Source organism: Triticum aestivum, chromosome 5D (assembly GCF_018294505.1).
Source record: "Triticum aestivum cultivar Chinese Spring chromosome 5D, IWGSC CS RefSeq v2.1, whole genome shotgun sequence".
Lineage (NCBI taxonomy): Eukaryota > Viridiplantae > Streptophyta > Magnoliopsida > Poales > Poaceae > Triticum > Triticum aestivum.
The window spans coordinates 491,232,244-491,245,077 of record NC_057808.1 but is presented as its reverse complement, the minus strand read 5'-3'; the positions used below and the strand labels follow the sequence as shown (position 1 = coordinate 491,245,077).

The window sequence follows — 12,834 nt, the reverse complement described above, 5'->3', positions numbered from 1 at the left end:
AAAATAATGCATGAAAAGATACTTGTTATGGAGATATCATTGGAAGGATGTAGAAGAAACCAATTGAAGGTAGTAGATAGTAGTTCATTGTGCATCCTAGCTTGACTCCAATAAGCTCATGGTGACACCACCTTCCTTGTGAGTGAGCCGAGCATCCAATGTATCTCCAATTGTTCCTAGAACGACAACACAAACAAAATGGTACCCAAGCTCATTGGGACCAAAGAGTTAGAGAACCAACAATACATAGGACAAACTCCACATAATATGTGCATATAGATATGAAAATGAATTTCACGCACATCTCATCCAATTTGAGACTTGGTGGAGTTTCCCCTATATGTTGGGTCAAAGAAAGAAAGCATGCCAAAGAGACTGCATGAAGTTAATATGCATGCTCAATACTTTCAAGAACCGATACCAATTGACAAAGAAATACCAAGTGAAGAAAAGAAACCAAATGAATAAGTCAACACTTGGAGGATATCCATAACAGATACATCGAGGAATGAGATATCCATTGATACACACTAAATAAAAGATATCAAACTCCCAAAAGAGAGGATGGTTCCAAACAAACCAAGCTCTCTATAAAGTTTCATGATGGCACAAAGTACCAAAAAGAAAACAGCTTGCCTTCCACTAACACACACTTGATAAGGATCACAAGATGAGTGTTTTATAGAAAATAGGATAGCTCCTCCAAGATTAGTGCATTGTAGAGAATTTGCATTTGAATACAAAATGCACAAGGTGGGATCACCACTTTCACTATATCTAAAACACTAGACAAGATCAAGAAAATAACAAGATCCACAAGTGGTATGGAAGACAAAGGGAGTTGACACAAACCTTGGCAAGAGATAAGGCAAATAAATCACAAGCCAACGTAAAGATGACCAACAAATTCTACCACATAAGAGTACCAATTGTCAAAGACAAGAAGTATATGGAAATAATTCCCGGTGTTAGATAGCAAGGATATCCAACATCATCTTCACACCAAACACAAGAAAATTTGCAACTTGTAGAGCTAACATGCCACCTAGGAATAAGATAATTTACAATATCAACTCTAGGTGACAATATCTCAAATGTACACCTAGTAATATACACATAGCATATTACTCCCCCATAATGTGATACCAATTAAAGAAAAACAAGAGGCAAATAAAATGATCCAACAAGAGATAATTAATGGACTATTTAGAATTTGAATTTCTTATGAGAAGACATACCACATAGCGACTAGATAATCTTGTAATATCAATACTAGATGGTATTCCTCATGTATACACATTTATAGGATTGTGAGGTGTACAAAGCACATCACTCCCCCATAATGGGATATTCCATTAATCTCTCACAAGAGCCAACTAAGATACATACAAGATGCAAAAAGGCTCAACACACAACACACACGTACATGATGTGCAAACCAACATACACATACTTGATTTCTCAAGATAAGCAAACTGGAAGCACAACATATACAAGCACATGCAAGGTACAAAACCACAACATGCTAAGGGGCAAGTAACTTTCAATGTAAGCAATTTAAGCACGAGTTACCAAAAGGAGGAACATTGGATATATAGAAAGATAATCCGAATGACTTGGCTTGAGACAATATGAATGATGAAGACCCCTTAAATCTTCATAATGTAGCCAAGTCTCCAATGACCTCCAACAACACCTATTGATCAAGTTTGAGCTTGTTGGTCCCCAACCAAGTTGAGTCCTAAGAGGTTAGTCACAATAGGCTTGGCTACCCAAATGGTTCTTTGCTTGACACCACTTTGAGTACCAACAAACTTGGCAAACACATTGCCAACCTTATCCTTCCCAAGAGAATAGATATCATCAATAATAATTGGGTTGGATAAGATGCCACTAATGCATGAAGAAGCGATGTGACCTTTCTCACGACATAAGTAGCAACGTCTACTCTTCATTTTCTTCTCACTTGATTTCTCAACAAGAGAAGCATGAACTTGAGTCTTCTTGGGAAGTGGCCTTTCTTCAACTTGTGGTTGAGCATGAGATTGAACTTGTGGCCTCTTCCCTTGTTGCTTGTCATTAACGGACTTCTTCTTCAATGGGCAAGATCTAACATGATGCCCTTCAATTTTGCACTTGAAGCAAATAATCTTGGCCGAATTCTTAAGTTGTTCTTGGCCCTTCTTCTTGTTGCTCTTGGACTTCTTCTTCTTATTGGAGTTGAATCCAAGTCCACCTTTGTCATTGGGGGATTTTTGCACACTCAAGATATTGTTGAGTGTGGATTTCCCTTCATGACACTTTTCCAAGTCTTTCTTCAAAGAAGTGACTTGGGCCTTGAGCTCTTTGATTTCCTTTACATGGTTAGTATCAACACAAGTACTAGAGGAAGTATAAGCTTCATTGTTAGAGCAACAAGGCAAGGAAAGTAATTCATCACTAGATGTACCAATGTTATGAGTAGGTGAATTACAAGGACTAGCACATGGCAATATAGCATTTTGACTAGACATAGTGCTTATGTCCACATGAGACTCACTAGATGTTACCCTAGTAATCATAGCCTCATGAGCTAACTTTAGCACATTATGGGATACTAGAAGATCATCATGAGAGCTTGCAAGCTTTACATAACTTTCTTCCAATTTCCTATAATTGCTAGATAGCAACTCAAGTTGAGCCCTTAGCTCAACATTCTCCTTCAAAATGGATGCTTCACTAGAAATAGAGTTAGTATCACAAGCATCATCAATAATAGCAAGAGGAGAAGGTAACTTGGCAAGCTTTTTAGAATATGAAGCTTTAAGTTGAGCATGAGACTCGGTGAGTTTGATGAGCTCACTCTTAATGACCCTCGAGCCATTTTCGAGGTGCTCAAAATCCTCAAGGAGTTTTGCATGCACAACTTCAAGCTTCTCCTTTTTAGTTTCAAAATCATTAGCCACCCCGAGAGCTCTATCACGGGATTCCTTTATTCTAGATAGTTCTAGAGCAAAAGTCCCCTCAAGAGATTCCTTGGTGGTTTGTTCAAGTTCAAGAGCTTGCGAGAGGTCGGCGATCTCATTAGCATAATCACGCTCATGACCTTCCATTTTCTCAATGGTGAACTCATGCTCCTCTAGATGAGATTCCAACTCTTCTATATATTTCTTGCCCTCAATGGCAATAGACATGATTTCCATGAAGTTGGAACGAGCAATTTTATTCTTATGAAGAGCTTTAAAAATCATTTCCCCCTTAATTTTTAAGGAGGCAACATTATCGTTCTCTTCATCATTATCAACATCATCATCATTCTTGTCATCATCACTATCATCACAAGATATATTGGGATTCAAAGTGGGAGATACCTTTGAAGCCTTAGCCATAAGGCAAAACGCAATAGATGATGATGTTGGACCCCTCGAAGCACCATTCAAGGCCACATCTTGTTCCATGGGGTGTTGAATTTCCCATACATTGTTAGTGCAACAATTCGAGGAAATACATGCATTTTTATCATGGCAACGAGACATAAAGAGCATATCATCATGAGTTTTGGTCAAGCAATTTCTACATGATATGCAAGGACTATCAACACAAGCATGTGAAACATTTAGAGTGCTCGAATTGTTAAAGTCCAAAGATGAAGCATTACAATAATAAAGTGATGAAGGATCATCAATAATAAGCTCACTATAATCATTGCAATGAACACCACTACTCACCATATCATTACCTCGTGGCAAACCACATGTAGGGAAGTAGAAGAAGTTGAGAAGACTATACAACCGGAGGTGGAGGGAGGACAATCATCCCCACAAATCTTGGACACGCCATATTTATCTTGAAGCTTTGTCCACAACTCATGAGCATCCCGAAACGGCATGAGTTGAAATATAACTACATTGCTCAAAGCGTCAAAAAGCACATTAGGAGCTTGAGCATTGAGATAAGAGTTTTTCTCATCCTCTAAAGATAATCTTTGGGGATCCTTTGGAGGAGAAAAACCCATATCTACAATTCGCTCTAAATTTGGGTCCATGACCCTAAAGAGATTAAGCATGCGAATTACCCAAACATCAAAATTTGTGCCATCGAAACTAAGAGTGTCAGAGAATCCTAAACCCCTAGTCGACATCCTTACTCTCTAGGCGGTTAAGCCCTATAAAGAGAGACGAGGCTCTGATACCAATTGAAAGATCGTGGATGTCGCCTAGAGGGGGGGTGAATAGGCGCTTTAAAATAATTATGGTTTAGGCTTGAACAAATGCGGAATAAACCTAGCGGTTAATTTGTCAAGCACAAAATCTACAACAACTAGGCTCACCTATGTGCACCAACAACTTATGCTAAGCGAGATAAACAACTAGGTGATAGCAAGATATATGACAAGAAACAATATGGCTATCACAAAGTAAAGTGCACAAGTAAAGGGCTCAGGTAAGAGATAACCGAGGCACGCGGAGACGACGATTTATCCCGAAGTTCACACCCTTGCGGATGCTAATCTCTGTTTGGAGCGGTGTGGAGGCACAATGCTCCCCAACAAGCCACTAGGGCCACCGTAATCTCCTCACGCCCTCGCACAATGCAAGATGCCGTGATTTCACTAAGGGACCCTTGAGGGCGGTCACCGAACCCGTACAAATGGCAACCCTTGGGAGCGGTCACCGAACCCGTACAAATTGCTCGGGGCGATCTCCACAACCTAATTGGAGACCCCGACGCTTTCCCGAAGCTTTACACCACAATGATTGAGCTCCGAACACCACCAAGGTTGGGGCTACCTCCACAACTTAATTGGAGGCTCCCAACGACACCACGAAGCTTCACCACAATGGAATATGGCTCCGCGGTGACCTCAACCGTCTAGAGCGCCCAAGCACCCAAGGGGAACAAGCTCAAGGGTACCAAGCACCCAAGAGTAATAAGCTTCTCAACTTGTAACTTCCACGTATCACCGTGGAGAACTCAAACTGATGCACCAAATGCAATGGCAAGGGCACACGGAGTGCCCAATTCCTTCTCTCTCAAATCCCACCAAAGCAACTAATGCTAGGGAGGGAAAAGAGAGGAAGAACAAGAAGGAGACCACCAAGAACTCCAAGATCTAGATCCAAGGGGTTCCCCTCACCTAGAGGAGAAAGTGATTGGTGGAAATGTGGATCTAGATCTCCTCTCTCTTTTCCCCCCAAAACTAGCAAGAATCCATGGAGGGATTGAGAGAGAGCAAGCTCGAAGAAGGTCAACAATGGGGAAGAACACGAGCTCAAGAGATAAGGTTCATTGGGGAAGAAGACCCCCTTTTATAGGGCCTCCCGAATCCAACCGTTATGTGGTCAGCCCGCACACGAGCGGTACTACCGCTCCACGAGCGGTACTACCGCTGGAGGAGCGGTACTACCGCTTAGCACGGTCAAAACAGCCCAACGAGGGAGAAAAACGCGAGTTGAAGTTCTGCTAGAGAGGTAGTACCGCTCGGGGAGAGGTAGTACCGCTTATAAGAGGTACTACCGCTCGAGGGTAGAGGTAGTACCGCTTAGGAGAGGTACTACCGCTCGTGGGGAGAGGTAGTACCGCTTATAAGAGGTACTACCGCTCGAGGGGAGAGGTAGTACCGCTTATAAGAGGTACTACCGCTCGAGGGGAGAGGTAGTACCGCTTATAAGCTGTACTACCGCTCAACTACCGTGAAACCCTACACGAGAAATGCAAGACAAAATCGAGGCGGTAGTAGAGCGGTACTGGAGCGGTACTACCGCTTGACGCTACAAGCGGTACTACCGCTACCGACCGCGGTACTACCGCAGGGAGAAAACCAGAACTGCCATAACTTATTCATATGAGCTCCGAATTGAGCAAACTCAAACTTGTTGGATAGAAGACGACGAGTAGCATCCAATAGCGGCTGATTATAGTAAGAAGTGGCAGGGGAGGTATGCCTAACAAATAGAGGAGAGAAACCTCCAACAGAGAAAAACCGGCATAACCTCCAACATCGAAAACATCATAGAAGATGCACATGAACTCCATTTTCAATGAACCCGATCTTGTCGAGAAGAAGACCACAAGCTCTAAAACTCACAAAGAGAAACACCAAACACGAACCAAGAAAGATGATGCAAGGATGCAATGGTTTGAGCTTTCTACGAACAATACGATCAAGCTACTCACCGAGAGCCCCCTTGATAGTACGACAATCGATCCTATAACCCAGTCTCCCAACTACTACCATGAGACCGATAAAATAGAAAACCTATCAAGGGAAAACCTTTGCCTTGCACATGGTCCACTTGAGCTAGATGATGACGATCTTGAATCCCTCAAGTTGGACCACCTTTCTTGATTGCATTGGCTCGATGAAGACTAGTTGATTGCTCCCCCATACTCCACTATGGGTGAGCCACTCTTCCGCACATCTTCACAAGTCCATTTTCACCACAATGGACGGCAAGCTTCAAGCATTTGATCTCTTCGTGTTGCTCCACTTGAACTTGCACACCGCAACCTAACCCCACAAAGAACTCTCACGAATACCATGGGTTAGTGCACAAAGCGTAATAGACAATGCTTACCATACCCTTGATCCCTCGGTACATCTTATACGCTTTGTGTTTTGATCAACTTGATTCACTCTTGACTTAGTCTTGATCAACCTTGACTCTTTCCAACTATCTTCATTTGGATGATGTCTTGAAGGTAAACATGAATGATCACACAATCTTCTTCTTCAAGACATGCTTGCAATAAGCTCAACTCTCACATGACCAATCTTTGGATAATTCTTTAATAACACCTTGGTCACCACATAAACTCCTTGAAACCAACACATGGGCTTCAAGAAATGCCTATGGACAAATCCTTCAAATATAACTCAAGGCAACCATTAGTCCATAGAGATTGTCATTAATTACCAAAACCAAACATGGGGGCACCGCATGTTCTTTCACCGAGGTGTGACGTGGACGCTTGTGAGAAGGGCAGCGCGCCACGGCGGAAACGCGGCGTCGGGGAGGACGCGTAGGCCGGCGGTGAGTAGTTGTATGGCGGGTACTGCACGCCGGCGAAGGCGGGCGAGGGCGTGCGCCGGGCGGGGTGACCATGGTGAAGGTGATGTTGGGGTTGAACCCACCGTGCGCGTCCCCGTCGGCGTAGCCCGGCGAAGGCGTGCATCCCCAGGGTTGCGGCGATGACGAGAAGCCAGCCGGTGAACCGACACTCTGCTGGCTCCAGGGCGCGTACTGGGCGTGGCCGCCGGGTGGATTCATCATCCCCACGCGGGCCGCCTCGACTTGTTCGGCCGAGCGCTCCGCTTGATCCGCCGCAGCCGCGGGCGCCGCGCTGTCCCGGGCCTTCTTGGCGTTGGCCCTATTCCGCCGGTCGGTGGTGACAGCCTCCCGATGCTGAACTTCCGCGCTCTAGTCGGCGTTGGACATGCCCGGTGGCTTGGACGACAGCGCCCTCGGCTCCCTCTGCTTCGGCTGGGCGACGGCGGCGGTCGAAGCCGTCACGGCGCGGGGGAGCACGTACTTCTTCGGCGGCATGGCGGCCGGCTGAGGGGGAGGAGGAGGGAGATTGGCGGGAGGAATGGAGCGAATGAGAGGGAAGCCGGGGGGAAAGCGGGAAGAAACGGCAGGAAAAGGCGCTCATCTCGCCGACAGAGCGGCCCCTTGCCCGTTTTCGCTTGTGCTGGCGCCCCCAGCGCGCCGGGTTCGGCTCGGGTGCGTCGGTTGTTATTTCGGCCCAACCCGGCGAAAAACGGACTCACGGGGGCGCGACTGGGCCGATTTTCGCCCGCCGGCGCTAGAAAAACGCCTGGGTGGCTCTTGGGGGCGCGGCTGGAGATGCTCTTAATGAGGTAGATTCTGGAATTCTCAGGTAATGTGTGGGTAGTTGGTCCTGATTAAACACTGTTTCACCAGAGGTCGGATCATAGTTTCTTCAGCGGAAAACTTATTTCTTCGTGAACTCCTAACTTTGTTTCTTCGACATAAAACATTATTTCTACACAAACGGAAAAGTTGTTGGCCTTTTTCGATATTGTATTTGAGTTCATCCAACAAGAAGATGATGAAAAAACGACCACACTTTCAAGGGAATAAGATAAATTTGAGTTAGCATTCACTTGGTCACGTGTTTGCTTGGCGTGTGTTTGCTTGGCGTGTATAGTGGTTGAGTCGTTGATGGTCGAAGGGGCGTCCATGGCTATCATTCCCTCGTCAAGGAGGAGCAGTAGCAGCTTGTAGTGGCCGCTCGTGAGTCCCGTGCCTACACATACTTTATGGATCTCTTGTGGTTGTCGTCGTCGGAGGAGGACGACTAGAGGCATCGACTCTAGTCGTCGACCACCACTAGTGCAGGTAGTGGCAATACTAGATAGCAATGCCACTAAACGGGCATTTAAAATCATTAATTATATATAAAGCGGATGATTTTTGCAAAGATTATAATTCATATAAAGTTATTTACCTGATACATCTAATTTAAGCTTAAATTGCCCATACAAAATGGACGATGGTGAAAAAAACCGAATAAAAATAAAGGATTTGAAAGCCAAGGTAATGACTGAGTTTGCGTCGCCGGCTCTATATCCATATGAATATGAAGTGGTGGGTGACGATCGTTGATACTACGAGTCTGATTACTCGGAGTTTGGACGTCACCGGCTCTATATCCAATTGAAGCGGTGAATGATGATCGATGATACGACAGAATCTGGTAGAGTTGCTCTAAGCTTGCATTACAAGTAAGTAAATGTGGGATCCTAACTCAAGCGAAATTAGTACTCCCCCGTTTCTAAATACAAATCTTTTTAAAGTTTTCGCTATGAACTATATACGGAGCAAAATGAGTGAATCTACGCTCTAAAATATGTCTACTCCCTCTATCTATCTCTATATAGGGCCTAATGCATTTTTTGAGGTTAACTTTGACCACATGTAAGAACAATAATATATGACATGCAAGTTACACAAAGCATACCGTCAAAATCGGACGTGAAAGGAGCTTCCAATGGTTTAATTTTCACATTATACAACTCATATACTCTAGTTTGTAATGGAATCTCTCAAAATACTTATATTTATGAACAGTCAATACGCTGGATTAACGCTTCAAATTATAAAACGATCTCGCAAGCCGTGGCAGTAAATATATTGCCATAAACATTCAACCAAGACAGAGAAGCCATTAAATAGTCGAGGATTCGACAGTGACCTTGTCTAATGTCTATGCAGCACAGGGGCAGGCCACTCGGTCGCACCCTGGCCAGTAGGCACCACTCCGGTCCTTTTCAGCTCAGCTCGTCCTCTCTTTACTGCTTCTTCTTCTTCTTCCTCCTCTCGTCCCCTCGAAGCCTCAGCCATGGGAGCCATCCATCCCAAGAGAGCTTCCCCCTCAAGCTGGACCTCTGCGCGCCGCGCACCCCCGCCCGCGCGGCTGTCTCAGTTGATTTAACCCCAATGCCTTGAGACATGGGAGGTCTCACTCCGTGCGGCAACGCAGCCACGGATGGGAGGCCTGGGGCTGACAGAGGGCCCGGAGAGGGGCGCGTTGGGTGTTTGACAGGTGGGCCCCCGGATAAACCCATCCGTCCCCACCTCCCAATTCCCCTCCCCCCGATCCCCACCACCGGCTAGGGTTATGGAGATGGCCAAGCCGCCCCGCCCGCCCGCCCGCCCGCGAGTGGTCGCCTCCCGGAAGGACCACGGCGGCGGGGGCGTTCGCCAGCCGCCGCGTGGCCACGGCCCTCCGCGCGCGCGCCTACCGCCAGCCTCGGCGCCCGCGCCCGCGCCCTCTGCGTCCGGCCTCCTCCCGCCGGCCTCGGCGTCCTCGGCCGCGGCCCCTGCGCCCGTCCTCATCCCGCCTACCTCCGCGCCCCCTGCGCTCGGCCTCCTCCCGCTTACCACGGCGCCCTCGACCGCGACCCCTGCGCCCGACCTCCCCCCGCGTACGCCAGCGCGCTCGCACTCGGTCCCTGAGCCCGCCCGCCTCGGCGCCCTCGCCCGCCGCCCCTGCACCCGACATCCCCCCGCCGGACTGGGTGCCCTGGTACATGGCCCCAGCGTCCTGGTACATGACCCATGAGCGCGCTCACCTCCCGCTGGCCTCTGCGCCCTCACACACGGCCCCTGCGCCCGCCCTCGTCCTGCCGCCCACGGCGCCATCGACCGCGACCCCCGAGCCCTGCGACTACAGCGCCATGGTGAGCTTCACACATCTCCTCACCTGCCCATCCAGAGTCTGAATGATTTGTTCCGTGCAACCAATAAATTGATCTCTTCTGTGCAGCTCTTGGGTCCACGTGTATATGCTCGTCCTCTTCCTCTCGCCACCAGCGTTACTACAGCAGCTCTCTTACCGCCACCTACAGCTAACCCTGTGAGTAACTGCCATGCGTTGCTCTCCTTTCACAAACAAGTTCGTAACAATGAAATGCTCATCGCTATCAAACGTTCCACCACATTGAACCGGCAAAAACATCATATCACTGACTAGGTTTTTTCTTCTTTCTTGGTGTAAGACTTGAAACTTGACTGAGTTCTCTGAGCCAAATTGGTTAGCTGATCTTGCACGAGTTCAAAGTCTTGAGGTTTTGGCATTTCCATCTGTGAGCATTGTTGGGCTCCTGCATTTTGGGTTAATAGGAGAGTCAGATACTTTGATCTCATCATCTTTGTTGTCCCCAAGATTAAAATTTATCGTATGAGTTGCCTTAAGATCATCAGTTGGGCTCCTGCATTTTGTGTTATGTGTGCTCGATTGTGGCAACTCTCCTGGTTGCTGGACGACAATGATCACTTCCATCGCTCATGATGTCTTTGCACATCACCTTAAGATTGAATTCCTTTCTTTAGGAACGTGTCATGGCCTGGAATATCAAAGAACAAGGGAACATTAATACTGGAAAAGAAATAGTGGCTGCAGCCTGCAGCAATGATAGTTATGATGAGATGTGAATACATGAAATAACTTGCTATTTTTGCCTTCTTCAACCATTCACTATCCTGGTCGATGGTACCTCTCTTATTATTCCACCTGGCACCTGTCACCTTTTGCATATATTTGTCCATAATATGTTATAATCATTATTTATTTCATCCTATTTGTTGACTCATTGTAAACAAGATTTGTCCTCTCTTTGAAACCTTGCGAAAACCTCATAATATACCATGGAGTTCAAATGGGTGTTTGGCTGGTTCCCTTGCCGCTCTAATAACTCGGTCACTAGCATAGCACTGTCTGTCATCATTCCATTTCACAGTTATTTTTCATATATGTTATGCATAGATTAATTAAACAATGAAACAGACTACAAAAACTCGATATTTTCAGTACACAATACGATTGTTTCTTACGCTTATTTATTTTATATGTTCTCAGCTACTTGTATGCAAGGAGTCTATGGAAGGTTGCAAATGTGAATTTGGAGATGAGCGATGAAGAAACGGAAGAGGAGTATGAATCGCGCAAGAAGGCGGAGTGGTGCTGTGGAGCCTGATCTATGTGTTGTTGACTCTCAGGATCTGTTTGTGCCCACTCACAAGATGTCTTGATGTGCTTGTGTTTCCTCTCAGATACGTTGGGCCGGGTGTTTCTCCTAAGAAGTTTTGTCCAGAGTTAAGTAGATGCATGTCCATAATACTCTGTTGGAGGTTAGAAAGCATGTATATGTTCTCATCATTTTTCTGAATCTGGTGAAACCAAGTTTTCCTGGGAAATTTGATGTGGCTGAGAAAAATCTTCACTATGGCTTTCCACTCTTTTGAATTTTATTACAGCTCAAAAAATATCTTTTGAATTTTATGCGTTTTGCAATTTGATCCCATACATATTATTGGTTCTCTGCACGTCTAAACTGAATGGTATACCTTTTTTTAATGTTTATTATGGAATCTGAAATGGCATTTAATAAATTCACACAGCCCCCTTGCTAATTTTCTTGACAGAAATCCACTCTTTCTATATTAGGGGCGCGTGCGCCGGAGCGGAGTGGCAATCCAGCTTTAATCTGCGGAGCTGATAAAAGGCCGCTCCGCGCGCTCCACTCCGCGGAGGGCTGCCGAACAGGCGCTAGATATGCCAGGATTACAATCTGACTGGACCACCCTAGTCAGGAACCCAGGAATTACATCAACAGAGCCTCTCTTGCACAACAATGTGCAGCCTGCTTTGCTTCACGCCTTGCAAAGAGGAAAAGTCCTGGATCACCTCATGTCTTGGAATTCCATCCATATCCCCCCACAAAACATGTCTACCTCCAGAAAGAGAGGTAGAAAATTACACTAAAGCATGTGTTGTTCACAACCTCCAGGCAGTCCGAGATGACCCTGATCTTAAGCGCGCCCAGGTCCGGGGCTCGCCAGAGCTGAGGACAGGGCAGCCCGTGCCTCCAAAACTGCTGGATGAGTCATGCCAATCGTCGCCAGAGCTGATGCAGCTATAAACTTTCATTCCTCATTTCTGCACACCACAGCGGCTGCCCTGTCCTCAGCTCTCTGTCTAATCCTCCATCCACATGGAACACCAGCGACCCTGAGCATTGTTGGCCGATTCAGCTCAGAGATATACCTCCTGATGAACGCATGTGTTGGCAGTAGGGAGTTGAACACATTTTCATGTATAGCATGCCTTCTCGCCCACCAAATTGACCATAAAATTACCAAGGTTCACTCCGTTTCGATTTCTTTTACCAAGGTTCTGGCCCCAAGCCCTCCAACATATTCACCAGTGCTGCCGATTCAGCATCCATCTCATTTCCAAGTCAATTTCCCTCCACCTATGCAATTTGCTGCCCAGGGAATGCAGCAACAGCAGCCGTGGCAAAACCCTCCGCACCCTCCTACGGGGCAG

General features: G+C 46.4%; 1 pseudogene; it reads left to right on the top strand.

Moving 5' to 3' along the window:
* The first annotated feature begins 9,228 nt into the window (after positions 1–9,228).
* LOC123123102 (extensin-like) lies at positions 9,229–11,787 on the top strand (annotated as a pseudogene).
* Positions 11,788–12,834: the final 1,047 nt, after the last annotated feature.